This window comes from Carcharodon carcharias, chromosome 5 (assembly GCF_017639515.1).
Source record: "Carcharodon carcharias isolate sCarCar2 chromosome 5, sCarCar2.pri, whole genome shotgun sequence".
NCBI lineage: Eukaryota > Metazoa > Chordata > Chondrichthyes > Lamniformes > Lamnidae > Carcharodon > Carcharodon carcharias.
In genome coordinates, this window is record NC_054471.1 from 145875070 (window position 1) to 145902202 (window position 27133).

At 47.9% G+C, this 27133-nt stretch overlaps 1 protein-coding gene and 1 long non-coding RNA gene across 2 annotated transcripts in view; one reads left to right on the forward strand and one right to left on the reverse strand.

Moving 5' to 3' along the window:
• Positions 1 to 21811: 21811 nt before the first annotated feature.
• On the reverse strand, positions 21812 to 25488 carry LOC121278098. The gene is made up of 3 exons (XR_005943050.1): positions 25429 to 25488; positions 22311 to 22400; positions 21812 to 22210 (listed from the first exon to the last, which is right to left on the reverse strand). It is a non-coding gene; the product is annotated as an uncharacterized LOC121278098 (long non-coding RNA).
• LOC121278097 (4-galactosyl-N-acetylglucosaminide 3-alpha-L-fucosyltransferase 9-like) overlaps positions 24915 to 27133 on the forward strand; it is a 60918-nt gene continuing 58699 nt past the window's right edge. The window contains exon 1 of the mRNA XM_041188165.1: positions 24915 to 24934. The gene's annotated coding sequence lies outside the window, so the exon portion shown is untranslated. The remainder of the gene's footprint in view (positions 24935 to 27133) is intronic.

The window sequence follows — 27133 nt, forward strand, 5'->3', positions numbered from 1 at the left end:
CTTGGGCCTGAGCTATTTGCAAACTGTATCAATGATTTGGATGTGGGGCCCAAAAGTAATATTTCCAAGTTTGCTGATGACACAAAACTAGGTGGGAATATGAGTTGTGAGGATGCAGAGACTTCAAGGGGATTTAGACACATTAAATGAATGGGCAAGAACATGGCAGATGGAATATAATGCAAAAAATGTGAAGTTATCCACTTTACCAGGAAAAACAGAAATGCAGAGTATTTTTTAAATGGTGAGAGACTGGGAAGTGCTGACGTCCAAAGGGACCTGGGTGCTCTTGTTCGTAAGTCACTGAAAGCTAGCAAGCAGGTACAGCAAGTAATTAGGAAGACAAATGGTATGTTGGCCTTCATCGCAAGGTCATTTGAAAACAGGAATAAAGAAGTCTTGCTGCAATTGCATAGAGCCTTGGTGAGACAGCACCTGGAGTATTTGGTGTCCTTATCTAAGGAAGGATTTACTTGCCAAAGAGGGAGTGCAATGGAGATTCACCAGACTAATCCCTGTGATGGTGGGATTGTCCTATGAGGGGAGATTGAGGAAACTGGGCTTGTGTCCTCTACAGTTTCAAAAAATGAGAGTTAACATTTAAACTTACAAAATTCTTACAAGGCGTGATGGGGTAGATGTAGATAGCTGGTGAGTCTAGAACCAGAGGACACGGTCTCAGAATAAGTGCAGGCTATTTAAAACTAAGATGAGGAGAAATTTCTTCACGCAGAGGGTGATGAATATTTGAAATTCTCTAACCCAGAGGGCTGTGGAAGCTCAATCATTGAACATGTTCAAGACAGAAATTGATAGATTTATGGATACTAATGACATCAGGTGACATGAGGATAGTGGGGAAAAATGGCTTGGAGGTAGATGATCAGCCATGACCTGTTTGCATGGCCGAGCAGGCTCAATGGGCTGAATGGCCTACTCCTGTTCCTATGTTCCTACAAAGACTGGTATAGGAGCAAAAAGGTGTAAGGCATTTTTAAACTTTAATTTGGGGATTTGCCTTTTTATCTCCACAGGCTTTGGTTTTATTTTTAGCCCATGGGCTTTTTTTCTAAAGAAAACACAGGCAGAAACCATGGCTTTACAAACCATTTATTAGAAATGCACAAGAAACACCTGTCTGCCCCTGAACCCACCACAATTATATCAGTGGTGGGAGTGGCTCTGGATGGCTCATCTCCCATTTGGTCAATTGAGATCCTTAATGCAACTAATGCCCACTTAGGGGCCTCATTTCACAGTAGCAAGAGGCCTAGGCCCAGGGCCCATCCTGACAGAATTCCCTGCATGGGCTGGAGGTGGGCTGGGGCTGGGCAGCTGTGGTGGTCCCATCAGAGGGCTTCCACAAGGTGTTATCATCCCCTAAGGTTCCCCTCATCCCATGGTCTTTCAAACATCAGCCCCACACCCCACCCCCTCACCTGCCTCACCAGAGTCTGGCATCTGGTGAGACCCAAATCCAGATCCTGGATTCCCTCATGCTGGACAGAGACAGATTGGCTGGCAGCTCTCTGAGGCAGGACTTACTACTATCCTTGAGGGGTGGAAATTCCACCTCCACCCTATTAATAGCCAATTAGCCATTAAATGGCTGTGGGCAGCTGATATTCCCCTTGGGGGGCTGCCTGCCCCGACTATTTATCCAGGGGTGAAAGTGGGGAATCTAGCACCTCGAAACATTCAGCCTGAAGAGGGGAATTTTAAACTCTCAAACACAAACCTAACCTGCCTTGACTCTGCTCACTTCAAATTTTAATGGAAAGAGGACTGTTGGCGGGCAATAGGCAGTTAGCTCATTTAAATATTCAAATGAGGCTGCATGCAACAGTTTTACCTCCATTTTCAATTTAATCCTGGTCAGTCAGATTCTCAATTCTCAGGAAACCAGGCTGCTAAAGGGAGGCAAAGTCTGCTGCCTGGAAATGCCTTTCCAGCACTGCCTGTGGGCCAGAAGGAGCAAGAGTACTTACGGCAAGACCCGTAAGTTAACCTGCTTCCCTCCCCGGGATCACAACCCCGCTATGCATTTGGAGCACCTGACACATCACAGAATCCCCTCCAAGATTGAACCCCCTGAAATCAATGACTCCCTCTGACAATCAGACACCCCACAATCATTGACCAGCCCCAGGATCAGATCCCCCTCCAGCTTCTCTGATCACCAAGCCCCCATTTCTGCCCTGATCTATCACTAAACAACCCGCAATCAACCCCGATTCTGTAAGGCACCCTTGCTGTCACATGCCTCCAACCCCAACCTCAACCCCCAACACTGCAACCTCAAAGCAGCACAACCTGCTCAATGGCTGCAGCCTCTGCCGTCATGTTTCTCACCGGATAGGGAGCTACTTCCATCATGGTGAAAATAGCTGAATTGCCTGCAAATCCTAAGTCCCAACCCTGAACGCGGCACTTCCAATTTTCATGGGGTGGGAATGAGGGCAGGACGTGTTTTAGGGAGATGCATTTTACAGGGACAGCTGGCCATTTAAACCTTCAGCTGCCTCCTGTCTAGTTGGATTCGGTAGCCTGAGAACTAAAGTGTGCAAAGTAGACCAGGCAAGAATAGGTCTGATCTTGACATATTTCTTTGGATAACCAGTGGAACCCCTTTGGAGAGGTGAGTACCACTGTTGGATTTGCTTAAAAATTTTATTCACAGCCCCAGAAGTTGCACAAAACAAATTCCAGCCGTCTTACCTTAACTCAAGGCAGGAGGAGGGTGGGACTCATGATGTCACAGGGTACTCTTTCTCATTCTTTCACCGCATGCGGGTGTCGCTGGCTAGGCCAGCAATTTTATTGCCCATCCTTAATTGCCCTTGAAAAGGTGGTGGTGAAACTGCTGCAGTCCCTGTTGTGTAGGTACACTGACGGTGTTGATAGGAAGCGTGTTCCAGGATTTTGACTTAGTGTCAGTGAAGGAACAGCTATATATTTCTAATTCAGGATGGTATGTGGCTTGGAAGTTGTAGATGGTGGCATTCCCATGAAGCTGCTGCCTTGTCCTTCTAGATGGTAAAGGTCACAGCTTGGAAGGTGCAGTCTAAGGAGACTTGTTGAGTTTCTGCAGTGCATCTTGTAGATAGTACACACTGCTGCCACTGTGCGTCAGTAGTGGAGGGAGTAAATGTTTGTGGATGGGGTGCCAATCCAATGGGCTGCTTTTTCCTGGATGATGTCATGTTTCTTGAGTGTTGTTGGAGCCGCGCTCATCCAGGCAAGTGGAGGATATTCCATCACACTCCTGACTTGTGGCTTGAAGATGGTGAACAGGCCTTGGGCAGTCAGGACGTGAGTTACTCACTGCAGAGTACCTCTGACCTACTCTTGTAGCCACAGTATTTATATGGCCAGTCCACTTCAGTTTCTGGTCAATGGTAACCCCCAGGATGTTGATAGAGGGGGATTCAGTGATGGTAATGTCATTGAATATCAAGGGACGATGGTTACAATCTTGTTGGAGAGAGATTGAAGAGAAAGAGAGAGTTCCTCAAAAAAAGGAATGAAACTGGACTGACCACCTGGCATCAACCTAAGCACCAGAAATGACAACGGCAAACTGAGCCCTATCGACCCTGCAAAGTCCTCCTTACTAATATCTGGGAGCTAGTGCCAAAATTGGGAGAGCTGTCTCACACACTAGCCAAGCCACAGCCTGACATAGGCACCCTCATGGAATGATATCTTACAGATAATATCCCAGACACCACCATCACCATCCCTGTGTATGTCCTGTCTGACTGACAGGACAGACCCAGCAGAGGTGGCGGCACAGTGGTATATAGTCAGGAGGGAGTTGCCCTGGGAGTCCTCAACATTGACTCCTGACCCCATGAAGTCTCGAGGCATCAGGTCAAACATGGGCAAGGAAGCCTCCTGCTGATTACCACGTAGCGCCCACCCTCAGCTGATGAATCAGTGCTCCTCCATGTTGAACACGGCTTGGAGGAAGAACTGAAGGTGGCAAGGGCACAGAATGTACTCTGGGTGGGGGACTTCAATGTCCATCACCAAGAGTGGCTCGGTAGTACTACTACTTACCAAGCAGTGGTCTGTTGCAGGTGGTGAGGGTACCAACAAGAGGGAAAAACATACTTGACTCCATCCTCACCAATCTGCCTGCTGCAGATGCATCTGTCCATGACAGTATCAGTAGGAGTGACCACCACACGGTCGTTGTGGAGATGAAGTGCCGCATTCACATTGAAGATACTTCCACCGTGTTGTCTAGCTCTACCATCATGCTAAATGTGATAGATTTTGAACAGATCTAGCAACTCAAGACTTGGCATCCATGAGGCCATCAGCAGCAGAAGAATTGTACTTGAACACAATCTGTAACCTCATGGCCCGGCATATCCCCCACTCTACAATTACCATCAAGCCAGGGGATCAACCCTGATTCAATGAAGATTGCAAGAGGGCATGCCACGAGCAGAACCAGGCATACCTGAAAATGAGGTGTCAACCTGGTGAAGCTGTAACACAGGACTACTTATGTGCCAAACAGCATAAGCAACAAGTGACAGACAGAGCTAAGCGATCCAAAAACTAATGGATCAGATCTGAGCTCTGCAGACCTGCCACATCCAATCTTGAATGGTGGTGGACAACTGAACAACTCACTGGAGGAGGAGGATCCTCAAATATCCCCATCCTCAATGATGGCGAAGCCCAGCACATCAGTGCAAAAGATAAGGCTGAAGCATTTGCTACAATTTTCAGCCAGAAGTGCTGGGTGGATGATCCATCTTGGCCTTCTCCGAAGGCCCCAGCATCATAGATGCTAGTCTTCAGCCAATTCGATTCACTCCACGTGATATCAAGAAATGGCTGAAGGTATGGACACTGACAATATTCCAGCAATAGTACTGAAGACTTGCACTCCAGAACTTGTCGCGCCCCTAGCCAAGCTGTTTCAGTACAACTACAACACTGGCATCTACCCGGCTATGTGGAAAATTAGTCAGGTATGTCCTGTACACAAAAAGCAGGACAAATCCAACCCAACCAGTTACTGCCCCATTAGTCTACTCTCAATCATCAGTAAAGTAATGGAAGGGGTCATCAACAGTGCTATCAAGCAGCACTTGCTTACCAATAACCTGCTCACTGACACCCAGTTTATGTTCCACCCAGGCCACTCAGCTCCTGACCTCATTACAGCCTTGTGTCAAACATGGACAAAAGAGCTGAACTCCCGAGGTGAGCTGAGAGTGATTGCCCTTGACATCAAGGCAACATTGGTAGAATGCAGCATCAAGAAGCCCAAGCAAAACTTGAGTCAATGGGAATCAGGAGGAAAATTCTCCACTGGTTGGAGTCATACCTAGTACAAAGGAAGATGGTTGTGGTTGTTGAAGGTCAGCCATCTCAGCTCCAGGATATCGCTGTGGGAGTTCCTCAGGGTAGTGTCCTCGACCCAAGCATCTTCAGCTGCTTCATCAATGACCTTCCTTCCATCATAAGGTCAGAAGTGGGGATGTTTGCTGATGATTGCACAATATTCAGCACCGGTTGTGACTCCTCAGATGCTGAAGCAGTCCATGTCCAAATGCAGCAAGACTTGGGCAATATCCAGGCTTGGGCTGACAAGTGACAAGTAACATTCGCACCACAGAAGTGCCAGGCAATGACCATCTCCAACAAGAGAGAATCTAACCATTACCCCTTGATGCTCAGTGGCATTACCATCACTAAATTCACCACTATCAACATCCTGGAGGTTACCATTGACCAGAAGCTAAACTGGATTAGCCATATAAATACTGTGGCCACAAGAGCAGGTCAGAGGCTAGGAATCGTGCGATGAGTAACTCACCTCCTGACTCCCCAAAGCCTGGCTACCATCTACAAGGCACAAGTCAGGAGTGCGATGGAATGCTCCCCACCTGCCTGGATGAGTGCAGCTTTAACAACAGTCAAGAAGCTTGACACCATCCAGGACAAAGCATCCCACTTGATTGGCACCACAAACAATCACTCCCTCCACCATTGGCGCACAATAGCAGCAGTGTGTACCATCCACTAGATGCATTGCAGGAACTCACCAAGGATCATTAGACAGTACCCTCACTGTTGCTGGGTCAAAATCCTGGAACTCCCTCCCTAAGAGCACCATGGGTGTACCTACACCACATGGACTGCAGTGGTTCAAGAAGGCAGCTCATCAGTATCTTCTCAAGGGCAACTAGGGATGGGCAACAAATGCTGGCCCAGCCAGCGAAGCCTACATCTCGTTAATGAATAAAATATTGATCATTGCCTGGCACTTGTGTGGCGCCAATGTTACATGCCACTTATCAGCCCAAGCCTGAATATTGTCCAGGTCTTGTTGCATTTGGACATGGACTGCTTTAGTATCTGAGGAATCATGAATGGTGCTGAACATTGTGCAATCATCTGCGAACATCCCCAGTTCTAACCTTATGTTGGAAGGAAGGTTATTGTTGAAGCAGCCAAAGATGGTTGGGTATAGGACACTACCCTGAGGAACTCATGCAGTAGCATCCTGGGACTGAGATGATTAACCTCCTTCAATCTCAGCCATCTTCCTTTGTGTTAGGTTTGACTCCAACCAGAGGAGAGTTTCCCTTATGATCCCCATTGACTCCTGTTTTGCGAGGGCTCCTTGATGCCACACTTGGTCAAATGCTGCCTTGATGTCAAGGGCAGTGACTCTCAACTCATCACCTGAGTTCCACTCTTTTGTCCATGTTTGGACTAAGGCTACAATGAGGTTAGGGGATGAATAGCAATTTATTTCTCGCCCCTACTGATGCATGTACCTGCATGCCATGAAGAATTTTGTGCTGGAGAAGGGCGCATAGCGCTTCATGCAAAGGAACACAGAAGATGGGCATGGCACCCTCACACATAGAAGCCATAGAAGCTAGTCACAATGAGCATCTGAAGCCCAGAGGGAGGGCAGAAGGTTAGAAGGAAGAGGTTGCTGCCTGGGCACTAGGAAGGTGGAGGAGAGTCAGGATAACCAGGTACTACCCTGTGGGAAGCCTGTACAGATCTAGGACATCCTACCTCAATACGATAGGGAAACAGTGCCAAAGGCAACTGAGGCTAAGCTGTGAAATGGTGACAGACATATGTCGCATGGTCCAGCAGCAACTCAATCCACAATCCATCAATCCCCAAGCTCTGCCAGTGGCTGTGAAAGTAATTGTCACTCTCAACTTCTATGCCTCAGGATCGTTCCAGGGCTCAATAGGAGATGTGTCTGGTATATCCTGTCAGCAACACCCAGCTGCATTAAGATTGTAACAAGTGACCTCCTTGCTCATGTGGGGGATCACATTAACTTCACTATAGATTTTTGGCATCTCAGATGCAGACTCATGACCTTTGCCCAATTAGCAGGCTTCCCTCAGGTGCAGAGTGTTATTGATTGCACCCATCTTGCAATAAAGGCCCCAACTCAACATGTGGAGATGTTTGTCAACCTGAAGCTCCCCCCACTGAATCAATGTCCGGTTGGATTTGACCAGCACAAGATCTTTCGTCTTCCTGTGGACATTTGGACATTTCCAAGATTCCCTGCAAATACCATGACTCTTTCATACTAAGGAGTTCCTAAATCCCTCAGCAATTTCAACCACCAACTCAGATCCATGGTTGGCTTTTAGGGGACAAGGGGTATCCTTTAAGAATTTGGGTAATGATGGACCCTGCAAATGGAGGCAGTGAGCAACTACAACAGCAGCCTTGTCTTCACCAGGAGTATCTTCGAGCAGGTAATTGGCATTTTAGAGATGTGCTCCAGGTGCCTCAATTGCTCAGGTATGCCTCAGCAAAGGTATTCAAGAATATTAGTGGTGTGCTGCATGCTGAACATTGTGCAGTCAAGGGGGATACAAATCAATGACAACGATGCCATGGAGAGAGCTCCAACCTCTGAGGAGGAGGAAGATGAGTAAGATGAGGAGGAGGATGAAGCCTCTGTCCATTCAGAAGGTTCCAAAATGGATGCAGAGGTCACCAATCAAAGAGCAGTTGGGAGGCATGACCATGTAGCCACGACTGACATTGCAGGAGGGGATCATCACCAGGTTTGTCCTGGTTGAAAATAGATTCTCATAATGTCCTCCAATATCACAAATGCTATCATCAGTCCCTGGTGACATTCTTTCATCTAAAGAATCTTGTACATTAACTCCACAATTAGTCCTGGACTGCCCATCCTCCACAAGGGAGAAAATAAGCATCAATGAATTGTCGTATTCCTATGGCTGAAACCCTCATCATCATAACCATGGACCTCAACAGATTGCAAACACTCATAGCAATCTGTCTGTGGTGTCTGATCATTATCAAGTGTGGATGGGCAATGAAAGTTACAAGGAGAATCTCAGTGCTTGAGCCTCTCAACGTTGGAATCTTATGTGATACAGCAGAAAAGGAAGAAGCCCTACACAGCATCACAAATCAGCTGACAACCTTAATCTTCTTGAAGGCAGGTCGAGATGGGCCTCAGCATGCCGCCTCACTATTACTGGTAAGAACAATCTTCAAAATGTTACCATTCTTTCTCAGCTCTCCAGTGCACAAATACACATTGGGCTGCAATTTCCGTGGAGTGGCAATCACAGTTGGATTGACACTCCATTCCAAGCTGTTTATCCTTAAATACAGCCACACTTTTCTCGCCCAACCTTCCAACTCGGGCCAGAAGAGAAAAGTGCAATGCAACAGGTTCCCAAGGGCAAGAGAGTCCGAAGTAAGGAAGATGCCCCCTTTTTTACAGCACTCATTGACGTAAGGCAGGTAGATTCAAAGGTCAGGCACTTAAGGCAGGGAGAAAGTAATATGTAAGTTAAGTGGGCAGAATTGGGATGGGGGGGTGGTGTAGCAGGAGTGGGAGGTGTAGCGGTAGGGTGGGTCGGGTGGTTAGTGGGGGGGTGCGGTTAGATGGGGGTGGTCATCATGGCTGTCAGCACTCATAATCTGAGCACACTGATCCTGGCTACTGAGGGAGGCTTGCACCCATTCCTGGCCGAGGCAAAGCTCTTGCATCCACTCCGAGTGCTGCTGCATGTATCTCTCAATGAGATTGGCCAATCGCTCATGGTCAGAGCTCATATGGTTCAGCCCCATATAACAATGTGGAGCTCATCACAATGATGGATTCCTCCATTTGCAGTCCTCGAGCTCCAAATGCCTCAGAAAACTCTGCCAGATGGCCAAACATCTGCTGCTGATTATCTAAATGCTGTTCCCCAACAGGTGACTCCTGGGGCTCCATATTCCTACTCACTGGAACATCATCGTAATTTTCCTCTCTCCTCTGAGGGGCTCTGTGCACTCTGACACCTTCTCCTGCACTTTGGATATGGTGTCTCTCATCTTGTGTCACTGACTCTGCATGTGCACTACATGCCTCTAAAGTGCTTGCATCTGATTTGGCGGAGTGTGGACTAGTCAGGTGACTCCTGCTTGAACATCTCTTCCTCTTCTTGATGTCCGAGGGATGATCTGGCCCAGGAGGGTGAGGGAGCAGAGCTGGAACCTGTGTGAAACACAAAAGGAGTAATGTAGGTATTGCCCATCTCATTGTGAATGCACTCTGATGCACGCCATTGCCTTTATCATTTCCTTGCCCCCCCAGGAAGGTTTGTTCTTTGCTTGCAGTTCTTCCGCATCTTGTTATGTGGTTCTGTTTTAAAATTTTCTCCTTTTTACAGGTCGTCAGCACTTTTGAGTGACGAACAGCAGAAACGGTCTATTTTTCCACAGTTGTGACACTCTGCTCCCCCCCGGACATACTTCTCACTTGTGCGTTTGTTTGTTCCCTCCACACCAAAGACATTTCAAAATGGTGATTGACATGCTTTTCCCCATTTTGGCAGGCTTAGGCTTTGGCACGCTTTCTACTTTATTGCCTACAAATAGAATGGTCTCACTTATCTTCTCCGCGGTACCTCACCTTCTCCACAAACACCTGATTCTGAGTTCCGTTTGCCTCACACTCTGCACTGCTTTTACCAACGTTAAATCCTCTTATGTCTGTAAGAAACCTGATACTGCTTCATCTAGGATCCCGACCATGATCCTGTTGTGAATCAGCTCATCCTTTAAGATTCTACAATTGCAGTTCCTTGCCTGCCTATGGAGATCGTTGAAGAATGAGTCCATACTTTCACCTAGCCTTTGCTTTCTTTTATTAAATTTAGCCTTATTATTAAATTCTAACATATGCTGAAATAAGAGTTGAAAGCTTGCAGAGCTTCTTCATAAGAAATTGAAGTCTCATCAACCCCCTGCCTTGCTATCACGTTGTCAGCGATAAATCCTACTGCCTAAAGTAGTGTACTGATCTGGTCAATTTGATCTTTGTGTAATCCTGAAGCAGTTCTGTACCTCGTGAACTTTTTTCTCTAGTCATTCCAGTTCTGGACTTCTTGCAAAACTTCTGCACTCTGAAATGGTTCTGGGAGAACGGATTCCATGCTGCTGCTAAGCCCAGGAACTGTTCCTGTTTTCTACTTCAGACCTGTGCTGACCGGTCTTGTCTGTGTCTCAGCTTGCATCTGTTATTTCCATGATGATCCAACATCTTAATATTTGTTTCTTTTGTCCTTCCTTCAAGGATCTCTTTTTTTGCCAGTGCTGTATCCTATGTTTAAGGTTTGCTGGTTCTTTTACTTGCTGCCACCAGGTTTCGTTGTGTGCCTTGTGGCCCAGACAGGTGTTTTGGGGATTGTCTATTCTCTCAAAGTATGCTGCTCGAGTCTATAGTTTCTCAAAACTACCACTCTTTATTTAATCAATTCTAACCAAGTTAAGTATCTTCGCTGGGAACTTATAGAACTTCGGAATAAGGTGAATCAATTGCTGGATAGCTTGGAGCCACCCAGCGAACCAGGTCTTTCTGCTAACATCCCTGAAAATTATGCAGTTGGTGGAAGAGATTGAAAGCCTTTGGCACCTGACTCCACAATTTAGCAGCCAGTTCCTGTTGTGTGGCCAGCATGTCTGTTTTGATCCTTTAAAAAATCAAGATGAAATCAACAAGAATGTAATGTTTACAAATATTTACACATTTGGACCTCTGCACGAGGTTGGAGCTACTCCTCCTTCCAGATCTCTTTTACTTCTTCAGTCATATGATCTGACATCTTATTACATCAGCATCATGTATGCTCCTGATGTTAACCCTTTACTCTATACTCTTAACTGCACGTGTATCACAATGCGCATTCACATACTCTGTGTGCACCTACATCAGCTGTGTACATATATAAACCTCAATGTTGAAGCAGAGGTATGTGCCACCTCTTGCACCTTAGCTTCAACATGGCTGATATGACCCTTCCTTTGGATCTCTGTGTGAATGTGCTAAACTACTGACCTTGCCAGAACACAGCATGTCATTGGACATTTTCCTGCACTGAATCCATGAGGTTTGATTGTCTCCTGCTGCGCTGACCGCAGCTGCTATTTGAACCCAAGCCTTCTTGGTTGCTTCAGGGACATTATGGCAGCCAGCAGGTTAGCGGACTGGTCTCCTCTTCTGGATCTCTTACACCAAAATGTGAATGTCCTGGTCAGAAAAGCATGGGGCAGCTGGACCCATCTGTTCTTCCGCACCACCTCTGTGTGATATTCTATGAATAAAAATGTTAGGTGAAAAGGGTTGTGAGCCATTCAAATTACAATGATCTCATTCACTTTTGTGTGCTAACATGCACTAACCATTTTCACCATGTCATCAATGATTACTGGTAAGGTTTGGTGGAGAAAATGGCTCTGTGCAAATGCTTGGTGCCATGTATGTTGCAGCTGTGCCTCCAAGGTAGCATGTGCCCGGCAACCACTGACAGCCCTATTGATGTTTACTCCCTATTAGTCACATTGTTATGCCATGACAGTGTGCAGCTGTGAGGGACCTGGTCAAGGGCCAACAGCGTGGATGCATCCTGATAGATGGATGGCAAGAGTTTAAGTGGATGGGAGAATATGTATGGCACTGTTCATCATTCATCCATCCACCATGTCTTGGTAGCTAACTACTTGACTGCATAATATTTGTACAAGGTAGCGGTGGCAAGACGACACCATCTCCATGGCTGTGTCTTGAGAATCCATTCCATGCTTTTAGTGCTTCAGTACAGAATACTTTGATTCGGCAGCAACAATGACAATTCTCCCAAAGGGAAAGCCAATCATGAACCATCTGTTCCAGGGTCAGCTAACAGTTGGACAACATTTACAGCTTTGGCACTCACCTGACAAGGCAATGGCATCTCCTCCGAGGAACAGATTCTTAACCGTTGATGACCTACCTCCCAAATGGGCCTTTCTGAAGACCCGCTTTTCATCTGTTGCCGAGTCGCCCAACATATGCTGAGCCCACCTCCGGCACTTCACTACATATGGGGTCACCCGTCTCAGTTTCTATTCTAGCCTGCCTCTCTCCAGACAGAAAATCGGGAGCTATTTCTAAAGGCTGGGTTTGCGGAGCCAGGAATTCTCCCACATTTGCGCTCCTGACCTGGGAGCAAAAACCTGGGCCTCTGTTTCAAACAAAACAGGCGCAGGCTGTACAGTCAAAACCCCTTCCCCGCTGAAAATCCCACCCAGTAAACATTGTGCCCCAAATTCTACCTTATACTAACAACATAACAAAAGTTATATCCTGATGGCTGGCTCAAGCTTGTCAGTTAGGCCCAGATTTTCACATGGATGGAAAGGGTCTCTGAGAAAATGACACCAGGCCTCAAATTCCAGAAGTCCCACCCAGAACCCACCATTTTCGCTGGGGGGAGTGGGGGGCGGGGGTGGTGGTGGTGGGAGCAGAGTAGAGACATATTTTGCATATCTGTGTTTCACTGACGCAGCTGCACATGTAAAAATGCAGCTGCCTTCAGACAGATCCAATTTTCATTCGTTGGATATCAGCAATGTGGCTCGTGGGCTTTAGACATTTGACCAAAGGGCCTAAAGCTGCTGGAATTATTTGGAGAGATAGGATACCCTTTTAGAGGTACCCCTTTAGGAGAGGTCAAGTACACCTTTGGAAGAGGTCAGGTGCCCTTTAGAATTTTTAGAAGTAGACATGAATGTGCATAAAAATTGACTCAGTGGAATGTCAAGTTGTCAAAGTATTTAAAACCCCACTTCTTTAAATTTTTGAGAAAAAAATTGTGCAGTTGAAAAGAAATCAGTGCATGCAATTCCACTAGTTGTTTGTAGACATAAGCCTGAAGGTTGTCATTATTTTTATTTATTTATTCTTTCATGGGATGTGTGCCCCACTGGCCAGGCCAGCATTTGTTGCTCATCCTTAATTTCCCTTGAAGTGAATGAACGGCTTGTGAGGCCATCTCAGAAGGCAGTTAAAATTCAACCACATTGTTGTGGGTCTGGGGTCACATCAGTCAGTCAGGGTAAAAATGGAAGATTTTCTTCCCTAAAGAACATTAGTGAACCAGATGGGTTTTTACAACAATCGATGGCAGTTTCATGGTCACCATTACTGCGGCCAGTTTTCAATTCCAGATCTTTTAATTAAATTCAAATATCACCAGCTGCCGTGGTGGGATTACGAATTCATGAGCAGGAGCAGGGGGAGGCTAGAAGGCCCCTCAAGTGCTTTCCACCAATCAATGGGCCATAACTTCCGAACTTCACATCAGTGTATCTGTGGGGTACCCTAAAGATGTGCTGGGAAACCATACTGGAAGGTTTGCAAGGCAATTTCCTGGGAAGTGTAAATTTCCGATGGGCAATTGCCCTGCACTCAGAACAATCTTAAAATGCAATTTAAATTGCAAACTTCAGATGATTTCAACTGTCTTACATTAATAGTTACCCAGAAAAAGTTAGAAGAATTAAAACCACTTCTAGCTTCTGGGCAACCACTATACAGACCCATACTGCCCCCACGGAGGACTCACTCACCCCCTGAACCCTGAGGACTCTCTCCCCCACACGGGATACACCAATCCCCCCAACTACCCACTACAGGAAGCCTCCCACCCATCCCCCAGGGAACTCCACCCTCCCCGAGACTGCCTGCAAACACCGAATATCCCCCAGCCTGACCCTACCTGACCTCAACCACCCCACCAACTAGTCGACAGCCACGTCCCCTGACTTTCCAAACCCCCCTCACCCCGCCCCCCCAACTGACCGACTGACTGACCACACCCCTCTCCATGACTATTAGGCCCCCCTAAATGTCCGAACCCCCTCCCTAATGCCCCCTTCCCCCTGCTGGCTCCCCCCACCTCAAGTGCCTGACCACCCCCAAACGGCAAACCATCACTCCCCCAAACCCCCTCAAATTCTAACCACTTACCTGAAAAACCTATCTTCTCCCTGGCTAGAAAGTGGTTGGACCTTTAAACCTACTTGATTACAGCAGCGAATGCTGTAAAAAAGGGGCTGGGACCTCCTAGCAACCACTCTGAAGCCCTCGAAAGAAGGCCCCAGGAGCTCGCTGCCTTGTACTGTTCTCGTCTGGACTGAGTCAGAAGATTGGGCAAGAAAGGATTGAGAAGATATTCAGGTAAAATTGTAGGAACTGAGTAGCAATCTGACTCTGAATACCAAACCGTGGAAGTTCAGGCCCAATAAAATCATGGCTGATCAGATTGTGACCTCCAATCCACATTCCTCCTTCCCCCAATAACCTTTGACTAACTTATTAGCCAAGAATCTATCTACCTCTGCCTTAAAAATATCCAAAGACCCTGCCTTCACCACTCTTGGGGGAAGAGAGTTCCAAAGACTCATGACCCTCTGAGAGAAAAAAATTCTTCTCATCTCTGCCTTAAATGGGAGACCCCTTATTTTTAAAGTGTTCTGTGGTTCTAGTCTCTCCCACAAGAGGAAATATCCTTTCAGCATCCACCCTATCAAGTCTTCTCATGATCTTATGTTTCAATAAAATCACCTCTTATTTTTATCCAATGGATACAGGCCCAGCCTGTTCAATCTTTCATCATAAGATAATCCCCCTATCCCAGGTCTCAGTTGAGTGAATCTTCTCCGAACTGCTTCTAACTGCATTCATATCCTTTCTTAAATAAGGAGACCAAAACTGTACACAATACTCAAGATGTGGTCTTACAAATGTCCTGTACAACTGTAGCGATTGAACCCATACCTCCAGAGCATTAGCCTGGGCTTCTGGATTACAACTAGTCCAGTGACATTACCATTATGTCATCATCTCGCTTTAAGATTATAGGGTTAGTGCTGCATGACAATTTCCACAGCTTATCATTATCACAGTGGGGACTTATAAATTCACAGTTTGATTGACAGTTAATTGACAGTTCCAAGTCTTTGATATAGGGCTATGAATACAAACGTATAGATAAAAGCAAAATAATGCAGATGCAGGGGATGAAGGAAAGAAGCAGGTGAAGCTGAAAAGAAGGCCAGCGATAAGCACCCATTTATTGCTGGCCTTCTATCCAGCTTCACTTGCTCCACCCCCTCAAACAGTGTAAATTTCATCACGTTTCTACTTCTCTTTGGGCAGAATTTTCTTGATGGCGTGCAGGGGCAGGCCCGCTCACCAATGCATAAAATGACGCACGGTGACATCGGGTGTGCGTCCCAACATCACGGCGCACCATCACGAAATTTCGGTGGGCAGGCACGTGATGATCTCTGATGCACGCCCGCCATTAATTAACAGGCCAGTTAAGGCCCTTGAGCCACAAATAGACGGCAATTTTTCAGGGCCCGTGTGATCTTCAGATCATCACGTGGGCATGACAGACAGGCAAGTAGGCCACATTTTTAAAATGCATGGGCAGGATTAGAGAGATGAGTGAGATCGCGTGTGGCCTTTTGTAGACATATAATGTTTAAACTTATTCCTACTTGCCTGTGTGAACAGAACAACTTCAAATCTCTTCACAGCTGCTTGGACAGGAATAATAGGCTTCAGGTCAGGACTCTGGAGTAAACATCATTCTTGGGGTCTTGCTTCAGGAAGCTTTCCCTTAGCTTGGGAATGGGAGTTGTGCTCTCCACTGGAGGCACTTCCTCTGAGGAGGAAGGGAGGGCCAGAAGGGGGAGGAGGCTAGGAGACCACATTCAGCCTCCAGGGAAGCTACCTGTGGGAGGAGAGGCGCAGGCTCAAAGGGTGCAAGGCCAACAGGAAGTGCAAGGCAGAAGGATCTGCAGGAGATGTCACTATCCTGCTGCCAGGGTACACGGTTGGTGAGGCAGCTACCTCAATGTATCTGAGGTGCAGTGTCGAAAGAGGCTCCTTCTCTCAAAGGAGACAGTGACCTCCATCTGTTAGCTGGTAGGCCCTGAGATCTGTACCAACTGTGTGGGTGGATGCTCCATGCCAGTGGCGTTGAAGGTCACGGCTGCCCTCAACTTCTATGCCTCTGGCTCTTTCCAGGGGTTGGTGGGTGATCTTTGCAGAGTCTCCCAGTCAGCTGTCCACACTTGTGTCAAGCAGGTGACAGACGTTCTGTTCAGGCATGCATTGACTTTCATTCACTACCGCTGGGATAAGGCTAGCCAAGCCAAGTGGGCCAGAGGCTTTGCGGCGATTGCTGGGTTATCCGCTTCCAGGGTGCAATCGACTACACGCATGCAGGTGAGCCGGATGCCTTTGTCAACAGGAAGGGATTCCACTCTTTGAACGTGCAGGTAGTGTATGACCATAGGATGCAGATTCTGCAAGTCTGTGCAAGATACCCAGGCAGCTCCCATGTCGTTTACATCCTGAGACACTTCCAGGTGCCGAGGGTCTTCAGTGCTCCAGCCCGTCTGGATGGATGGCTGCTGGGTGACAAAGGCTATCCCCTCAAAAGGTGGCTCATGATGCCTCTCCGCCATCCAAGAACAGAGGCTGAGCAGCGGTACAATAGGAGCCACACCTCCACAAGGGCTATGGTAGAGAGGACCATTGGTCTTCTCAAGATGCGCTTCCGATGTCTGGACTGCAGGATGTGCACTGCAATACCCCCCAGATCGTATGTCACTGATAGTGGTTGCATGGTGCACTCTCCACAATCTGACACTGGAAAGGGGGAATGCAGTGGAGGAAGAAGATGTAGACGCAGATGCTGCGGCTGCACACAATGAGTCTAGTAGTGAGTCTAAGGATGATCACGCACATAAGAACACTAAGGGGATAGACGCTGACCCGGACAACCTCCAGGGAGGCAGGGACACCCAGGAGGCTTCAATCCAATGAACCTTCAGCTAGCCCACCACAGATGGACCTTCAACACACGCCAGGGCTGCAGACTCCATACTTGATACCTCAGAGCAACATCTGCCTTGTTAGGAACATTATCTATGTGCCTTGTCAATTAAGCTCAATGACAAACAAGTCACCCATAACATCATGGATTCCAGTACACCTGCAGAAGTAAGGAATTACCCTGAGCCATGTTCACAAATAAAGCATTTAATGAATGTAACAAATAAAACAGAAAAGAGACTTAATTCAAAGGTGCTGAGTTGCACACTAAATTATAATCAACTAATAGCGGGGCAACATAAAACCGATGAGAAGCCTGTGGTGTACCTAAGTTGCCTTAAGTTTACATTTTCGGGTACCACATCTTGGTGCTCCCCCCTCGCTGTTATTGGAATTCGAGACAGCCTCCTCACTGTGCTGTCCTGTTGGCTTCTATGACCTTAGCGGTCATCCCCTGGCCCGTGGAGCTTTGATGACCCCACCTGGCAGGGAGCGTTCAGTTCCACAGCTGGCATCTCCCCAGTAGCTGCAGTCTCATCGGATCCCACGGTCACTGGCAGAGGGGTGGAGGACCTGCTACCCTCACCTGGAGCACGCTGAGAGGAGCCCGCAGAGACGACAGGCAGCTCCTGTGTCGACGTGAGGTCGCTCGGACCTCCCTGCTCACCATTGATGGATGGGCACCGAGCTGGGATACTTGGTGTCCAATCCATCTCCCACACTGACACTGACCAGCTGAGATCAATGCCACTGTGAGCTCTTGCTGGTCTGAGTGCATCCCCAGGAAGCCCTGATTGTTTTCCTGGAGGAGCCTCTCCATGAGAGTCGCCACTCTCTCCATGGAGGAAGCATTGTGTTTGGTCATGAGCATCAATGTATTGCTTATGCTCCGCATGGACTCCTCCAGAATGGAGACCATGCCACGCATAGCGTCATGTATTTTCACCAGATCCTCCCGCACACCCTGCTGGACTTCCAGCGTCTGCTGCCTCTGGGATGACTCCAGAGGCCTATCATCAGCCACTGACTGAGTATGTTCCTGGTCCCCTGCAGTCCTCTGACTGCCGGCGCCATGGGCATACTCTGTCTCCGCCTGTACCTCAAACGAGTGTGAAGTGCCCTCACCGCTGTGCCCCGGGATGCTAGCCAATTGATCTAATCTCAACCAAGGTGCTAGTATCTGCACTGGTGCCTGCCTGGCGGAACTGGTGCTTGTAATTCTTCTGGGCCCTCGGGTGTTCATGGCGGCCCCTCTGCTTCCTCATCCTGGCCCTGCTCCGGTGATGCTCAAAGGAAGAACAAGGACATTTGATTAGTTCAAGTCGAGACAATGTCAATATGTGTGCCTGGCCCCCGGAGCAGTATGCACTCCTCCTTCCAGAATCATTGGGAAGCCCATGTTGGAAGCTTAAATCACTAAACAGTCAGCAGTGGAATGGTTGCAGGGACAGACATGGTGACCTTAGCAGATGGCATTCTTACCTCCCCCTGGCACCCCAGCCTCACTACCACCAGTGGACCTGGGCGCATGGTGCCTCTCCAGCTCCATCACCTCCTGCTAGTAACTGGTTATAATCGCCATATGTGCCTGGCCTCCGCCAGTCCGCATCTGCTCTGCGGTGTTGTGTGTGGTCTTCTCCTGAAAAGGAGAGAGAAGCATTGATTAGTCCACCATGTACCTGCATTGCCATTGCAGCCCTGCCACCCCCACCTGAGTGAAACATTGCAGGGCTCATATGAATTGTGACCCTGGAGTAGCCGTACACTCATGCCAAGCAGCCAGGGCTGACCCCCTTGTCCACATGCTGCCATCGGGTCCAATGCAACCCGGCGGCCTGTTTAAAGAGTGCCCAGGTAGCCTTGCAAAGGCTGTCAACCATGGACAGCAGAAGGGCTCCCCAGAGCGCCTCTGGTGAGCAGGCCAGGCAGGAGGGCAGGCCAGCAGGGCAGTGTGCCCCTCGCTTCTCGGATGAGTACCTTGCTGCCCTCCTCAAGGAGGTGGCTGCACAGTGTGAGATCCTCATTCCAAGGCACAGGAGGAGGCCTCCACACATGACCAAACATACCTAGGAGGCTGTGGCAGAGAATGTGAGTTTGCACTACATGATGCGATGCACCTGGGTTCAGTGCTGCAAGCATTTCAATGTCCCCTCGCACTTGGGAAGGGTGAGTACCATGTTGGCATGGGTCACTTAACACAGTGGTTAGGCTTCCCCCCGCCCTCCACCACCCCTGCACACCCCCCCCAACCCCAACCCCACTGCCCCCATCTCTGAATATAGTTACAGTGTTGAATCATTCATGGCATGTGGCTTTGCTGGGTGGGCCAGAATTCATTGTCCATGCCTAATTCATTGTGAGAGGGTTGTGCTGACCTGGGTCCTGCACCCGCTGCATGTGGTAGACTGACATCCATAGTACTGTTTTGGGGGCTACTTCAAGGATCTGCGCCTAGGCTGGAGTGCTGGAACTCCAAAACATGTCAAAGTAAGGCTGCTGACATGCTGGGAGGGGAACTTCCAGGTGGTGGGGCACCCATCCATCTGCTGCCCTTGGTGTTCCATGTGCTCTTGCGTCCTTGCTTTGCAAGGTTATACTGTGCAGGTGGCAAATGTGATGGAGGCAGCATGTGGACAAGGGGGTCAGCCCGGCTGCTTGGTGTGAGTGTACGGCTGCTCCAGGGCCACGATTCATTTGAGCCCTGCAATGTTTCACTCAGGTGGGGGTGGCAGGGCTGCAATGGCAATCCAGCTACATGGACTAATTAATGATTCTCTCTCCTTTTCAGGAGAAGACCACACACACCGCAGAGCAGATGCGGACTGGCGGAGGACAGGCACAGTTGGCGATTATAACCAGATATGAGCAGGAGTCGATGGAGCTGGAGAGGCACCATGTGCCCAAGTCCACCGGTGGCAGTGAGGCTGGGATGCCAGGGGGAGGTAAGACCGGCCCGCCTGACGGGGACAAAATTCTCCCCTTTACCTCTGTAGAAAGGTCATACAGGCTCTAAATGTTAACTCTGTTTCTCTCTCCTCAGATGCTATCAGACCTGCTGAGTTTTTCCAGCATTTTCTGTTTCTGATGCAAATGTGTGTTTACATAAGGGATTACCTACTTGAATTAAATATTTGTTTTCATAAAGTATTAAGTATTTGAAAGAATTTAAATGTATTGAATGACTTTTTATCAACATGAGCAATTTTTTCTCCAATAGACACTTAGAACTTTATTTCATCTCATCTCAGAATGGCTCCTGAGGTCTGTCCATGGTGGAACAAGAGTGAGTTGACAAGGAGGGTGTAATGGGAAAAAATTGGTGAAAGGGAGTATGGGTTGGCATGAGTTGGCACTAAGTTGGCATAGGAGTTATAAATGGCCATTGGGATGATTGGGGCATGGATAGGCATGAGGCAGCACTAAATTGGCATAGGGTTATATAGGGCAATGGGAAGTGGGTGGACAGACATAAGTTGGTATGGAGAATATGAGGGGGCATGAGGTGGCATGAGTTGGAATGGATGGAGCATGGGGAGTGTGCTGGGGCGGGATTGTGAGGGATGAGGGCTGTTTTTGATTTTATTGAGTGTTTTACATCTGGGATGAAGTTCCAGAGCATCAGGTCAGGGCTTTTGACCAGCCTGCCTCAGCACCCGGCAGCCCTTGCGGCTGCTTCCAAATTCTTTCTGGGGGCAGTGAGCTCGACTCCTATTAACATTTGTTCCCCTGGAATGAAGATCTGAACATTCAGGGCGCTTTTTCTTGAGTAGGGTTTGCTGAGTCAGGAATTCTCCTGATTCTGCGCTCCCAACTTGGGAGTGAAAATTCTGCCCCAAGATTCCAAGTATATTGATGGATATCGTTGTGGTTAAGCATGGCTTTCCCTTGTAGCAAGATCATCTCCTTCTCAGGCAATCTATACAGTTGTATAGGCATGAAGTTGTGAAGTAGCGTAGCAGTCATGAAGGGTAGAATTTTCCCCGTGAGCTTCAGAACCTAAACATTGGGGTCAAATGGAGGTTAGAAGCTCCCAATGTATGGGAAATAGTCACCCAAGTGTTCTGTTCTTCAAATTTTCCAATTCGTTGCCATAAGACGGGCTCACAGTCCAATTGGGCAGACTGTCAAAGCTGGAGGGCCAATAGGAGGCCCTCCGGCACAGAAGCAGCATCTGCTTTTTTAGGTAAGCAAGAGAAAGGGCACCTCCAAGTTGAGGCACCCTCTTTCCAACTTCCAAAACTTTAAAATGAAAAAAACACCCTTAGCAGCCAGGCCACCATTGTAGGGGAGGGGCATCCCTCCCCAGGGTGGCCAGGAGCTACAGCCGAGAGGTAGGCAAGGAAGGCCTCAAAGCCTGTCAGGTGCACTGTCAGGCCTCCAGGGGCCTTTAAAACAGCTGGAAAATTCCAGTCAGCCTCTGGCAATAAGCCACAATTGGTTTTTAAAGTACCTTCATACAGCACCAGTAGCTTGTGGGTAGTAGCACTGTCACCCCCATTCCTCCAGTAAAATGTCCCAGGGACAGGATTTGTTAACTGGCCAGCAGCATAGCAGCAGCAGCAACACTCCCCCGCCCCCCGCATTGGGGCCTAAAAATTCATCCCAAAGATACCAGGTGAGGTGGAGCTGCTAGGGAGTGAAAAGCAATGTTGAAGCAGTTAAGGTGGAACTGTGTCTCTTTTTACTCTGAATGCTGCCTGGCTTTAAAGGAGCTTTTTCTCACCAGGAGCCACAATTTTGCAGTGATGGTTAATCAACAATGGGCTCTAATAAATACAGCCCACATTTAATGCACACCACTTTTTTTTTGTCAGTGTCCAGCTTTGCAGGTGTTTAAAATGACCTCCACCCGGCCTGGTCATGTTCTTGTTGCTATGGTGATCCATCCTCCGCTGTGTGATCTTTTACAATGTATCTTTTTAAAGGCCCATTTCTTTCAGAGCTAGTATCAGGCTTTCATTTCTCTGATGCATTTTCACTACATATCTCCCCCTGTGATGCAAAAGTAAACAAGTTTATCTCAGCATTTTAAAGTTAACAAATTACACAAGTATGTTATACAGCTGTGAAGGGAAAGTTACAATCAACATACTCTGTATTCCACCAACGTCCAACATTATACAAAAATCATGACACAGGCGACGGTTCACTCCTTCTCCAATACAGTAGCTTGGGTGTTTTCCTGAGGACGATAGGATTTATATGCAGGATTTGAGTTGTCCAGATTTGGTTATTCTTGTTACACAGTACATAAAGATTCCCGACAGTCTTTGCAACCACATCTTTCATTAGCTTCTGAAGAAGTGTAAAAACAAAAAACTGCAGATGCTGGAAATCCAAAACAAAAACAGAATTACCTGGAAAAACTCAGCAGGTCTGGCAGCTTTGGCGGAGAAGAAAAGAGTTGACGTTTCGAGTCCTCGTGACCCTTCGACAGAACTAGGTGAATCCCAGGAAGGGTTGAAATATAAGCTGGTTTAAGGTGGTCGGGGGGGTGGGGGGAGGTTGGGTGGGGGAAGAGAAGTGGAGGGGGGTGGTGTGGTTGTAGTCAAAAGCAGTGATAGAAGCAGATCATCAAAAGATGTCACAGACGGCAGAACAAAAGAACACATAGGTGTCGAAGTTGGTGATATTATCTAAACGAATGTGCTAATTAAGAATGGATGGTAGGGCACTCAAGGTATAGCTCTAGTGGGGGTGGGGGGAGCATAAAAGATTTAAAAATATTTTAAAATAATGGAAATAGGAGGGAAAAAGGAAAATCTATATAATTTATTGGAAAAAAACAAAAGGAAGGGGGAAGAAACAGAAGGGGGGTGGGGATGGAGGAGGGAGGTCAAGACCTAAAGTTGTTGAATTCAATATTCAGTCTGGAAGGCTGTAAAGTGCCTAGTCGGAAGATGAGGTGTTGTTCCTCCAGTTTGCGTTGGGCTTCACTGGAACAATGCAGCAAGCCAAGGACAGACATGTGGGCAAGAGAGCAGGGTGGAGTGTTGAAATGGCAAGCGACAGGGAGGTTTGGGTCATTCTTGCGGACAGACCGCAGGTGTTCTGCAAAGCGGTCGCCCAGTTTACGTTTGGTCTCTCCAATGTAGAGGAGACCGCATTGGGAGCAACAAATGCAGTAGACTAAGTTGGGGGAAATGCAAGTGAAATGCTGCTTCACTTGAAAGGAGTGTTTGGGCCCTTGGACGGTGAGGAGAGAGGAAGTGAAGGGGCAGGTGTTACATCTTTTGCGTGGGCATGGGGTGGTGCCATAGGTGGGGGTTGGGGAGTAGGGGGTGATGGAGGAGTGGACCAGGGTATCCCGGAGGGAACAATCCCTATGGAATGCCGACAGTGGGGGTGAAGGGAAGATGTGTTTGGTAGTGGCATCATACTGGAGTTGGTGGAAATGGCAGAGGATGATCCTTTGAATGTGGAGGCTGGTGGGATGATAAGTGAGGACAAGGGGGACCCTATCATGTTTCTGGGAGGGAGGAGAAGGCGTGAGGGCAGATGCGCGGGAGATGGGCCGGACACGGTTGAGGGCCCTGTCAACGACCGTGGGTGGAAAACCTCGGTTAAGGAAGAAGGAGGACATGTCAGAGGAACTGTTTTTGAAGGTAGCATCATCGGAACAGATGCGACGGAGGCGAAGGAACTGAGAGAATGGGATGGAGTCCTTACAGGAAGCAGGGTATGAGGAGTTGTAGTCAAGGTAGCTGTGGAAGTCGGTAGGCTTGTAATGGAACCCTGCTCTCTTGTCCACATGTCTGTCCTTGGCTTGCTGCATTGTTCCAGTGAAGCCCAACGCAAACTGGAGGAACAACACCTCAGCTTCCGACTAGGCACTTTACAGCCTTCCGGACTGAATATTGAATTCAACAACTTTAGGTCTTGACCTCCCTCCTCCATCCCCACCCACCTTCTGTTTCTTCCCCCTTCCTTTTGTTTTTTTCTAATAAATTATATAGATTTTTCTTTTTCTCTCCTATTTCCATTATTTTAAAATATTTTATGCTCCCCCCACCTCCACTAGAGCTATACCTTGAGTGCCCTACCATCCATTCTTAATTAGCACATTCGTTTAGATAATATCACCAACTTCGACACCTATGTGTTCTTTTGTTCTGCCGTCTGTGACATCTTTTGATGATCTGCTTCTATCACTGCTTTTGCCTACAACCACACCACCCCCCTCCACTTCTCTCCCCAACCACCTTAAACCAGCTTATATTTCAACCCTTCCTGGGATTCACCTAGTTCTGTCAAAGGGTCATGAGGACTCGAAACGTCAACTCTTTTCTTCTCCGCCGGTGCTGCCAGACCTGCTGAGTTTTTCCAGGTAATTCTGTTTTTGTTCTGAAGAAGTGTGGTCAGTTCACAAAAAAACAAAGTACTTGTGAATGCTGGAGATTTGAAATGACAGAAGATGCTGGCAATATTCAGCAGGTCAGTTCTTTTTGCACCTCTGGCTGTTGTTGCATCTTTGGCAAAAAAAAAGGTCCTTAAGGTCGTGAGACAATGTCGGCCATTTTTTCCTTGGGTAATCTTACTTTAAAGCACCAGCAATTTTAATTTGCCATAAGTTCACAGTTATATGAATCTTTGTCCCTTATTTCAATTTTGTTGCTCAGTTTCTTTCGAAATATTTTGTAACTGAGTTTCACAGTTTAAGACCCGGGGTCCGCCCTCCGACTCTTGACTCCTGGAACCAGGCCTCGAAACCCCGAGGTAAGGTTTTTATACTGTTTTTGTTAAGGTTTTTATACTGACTGCTCTGGGACTCCGCCCTCCGGCTCTGCTCCCTGGAACTAGTTTTAATGTTTCTATTTTCATTGTCCTTTTTGTTAGAATAATACATTTTTTTTTTGGAAATGCTATAGGGCCTCTTAAACTTAAGGTCTCAGCATGTCAAACCCGGTCCTTTAATGGGTGGGGGAGGGGGGGGCGGGGTTGTGGGAAGGGGAGAGAGAACTGGATGGAGGAGGGAAGGGAGGTGATCAGAGTTTGAGATCCTTATCGTGGGTCTGTCTGGCTGAGATGGGTTTATGACCCTGGGGTGGCTCAGAGTTTTTTTTCTGAGATATTGATGGAAAAAGGATCAAAATGCAGCCAGACACCAACCGTGTGGAAACCAAAAACTATTACTCAATTCAGTAACTCAATGAAAGACGACAGCGGAGGTTTGCAGGGACGAGCTGTTATCAACGCAAAAACAGAATTACCTGGAAAAACTCAGCAGGTCTGGCAGCATCGGCGGAGAAGAAAAGAGTTGACGTTTCGAGTCCTCATGACCCTTCGACAGAACTTGAGTTCGAGTCCAGGAAAGAGCGGAAATATAAGCTGGTTTAAGGTGTGTGTGTGGGGGGCGGTGAGATAGAGAGACAGAGAGGTGGAGGGGGGGGGTGTGGTTGTAGCGACAAACAAGCAGTGATAGAAGCAGATCATCAAAAGATGTCAACGACAATAGTACAATAGAACACATAGGTGTTAAAGTTAAAGTTGGTGATATTATCTAAACGAATGTGCTAATTAAGAATGGATGGTAGGGCACTCAAGGTATAGCTCTAGTGGGTTTTTTTTAATAATGGAAATAGGTGGGAAAAGGAAAATCTTTATAATTTATTGGAAAAAAAAAGAAGGGGGAAACAGAAAGGGGGTGGGGATGGGGGAGGGAGCTCATGACCTAAAGTTGTTGAATTCAATATTCAGTCCGGAAGGCTGTAAAGTCCCTAGTCGGAAGATGAGGTGTTGTTCCTCCAGATTGCGTTGGGCTTCACTGGAACAATGCAGCAAGCCAAGGACAGACATGTGGGCAAGAGAGCAGGGTGGAGTGTTAAAATGGCAAGCGACAGGGAGGTTTGGGTCATTCTTGCGGACAGACCGCAGGAGTTCTGCAAAGCGGTCACCCAGCTTACGTTTGGTCTCTCCAATGTAGAGGAGACCACATTGGGAGCAACGAATGCAGTAGACTAAGTTGGGGGAAATGCAAGTGAAATGCTGCTTCACTTGAAAGGAGTGTTTGGGTCCTTGGACGGTGAGGAGAGAGGAAGTGAAGGGGCAGGTGTTGCATCTTTTGCGTGGGCATGGGGTTGTGCCATAGGAGGGGGTTGAGGAGTAGGGGGTGATGGAGGAGTGGACCAGGGTGTCCCGGAGGGAGCGATCCCTACGGAATGCCGATAAGGGGGGTGAAGGGAAGATGTGTTTGGTGGTGGCATCATGCTGGAGTTGGCGGAAATGGCGGAGGATGATCCTTTGAATGCGGAGGCTGGTGGGGTGATAAGTGAGGACAAGGGGGACCCTATCATGTTTCTGGGAGGGAGGAGAAGGAGTGAGGGCGGATGCGCGGGAGATGGGCCGGACACGGTTGAGGGCCCTGTCAACGACCGTGGGTGGAAAACCTCGGTTAAGGAAGAAGGAGGACATGTCAGAGGAACTGTTTTTGAATGTAGCATCATCAGAACAGATGCGACGGAGGCGAAGGAACTGAGAGAATGGGATGGAGTCCTTACAGGAAGTGGGGTGTGAGGAGCTGTAGTCGAGATAGCTGTGGGAGTCGGTGGGTTTGTAATGGATATTGGTGGACAGTCTATCACCAGAGATTGAGACAGAGAGGTCAAGGAAGGGAAGGGAAGTGTCAGAGATGGACCACGTGAAAATGATGGAGGGGTGGAGATTGGAAGCAAAATTAATAAATTTTTCCAAGTCCTGACGAGAGCATGAAGCGGCACCGAAATAATCATCGATGTACCGGAGAAAGAGTTGTGGAAGGGGGCCGGAGTAGGACTGCAACAAGGAATGTTCCACATACCCCATAAAGAGACAGGCATAGCTGGGGCCCATGCGGGTACCCATAGCCACACCTTTTATTTGGAGGAAGTGAGAGGAGTTGAAGGAGAAATTGTTCAGCGTGAGAACAAGTTCAGCCAG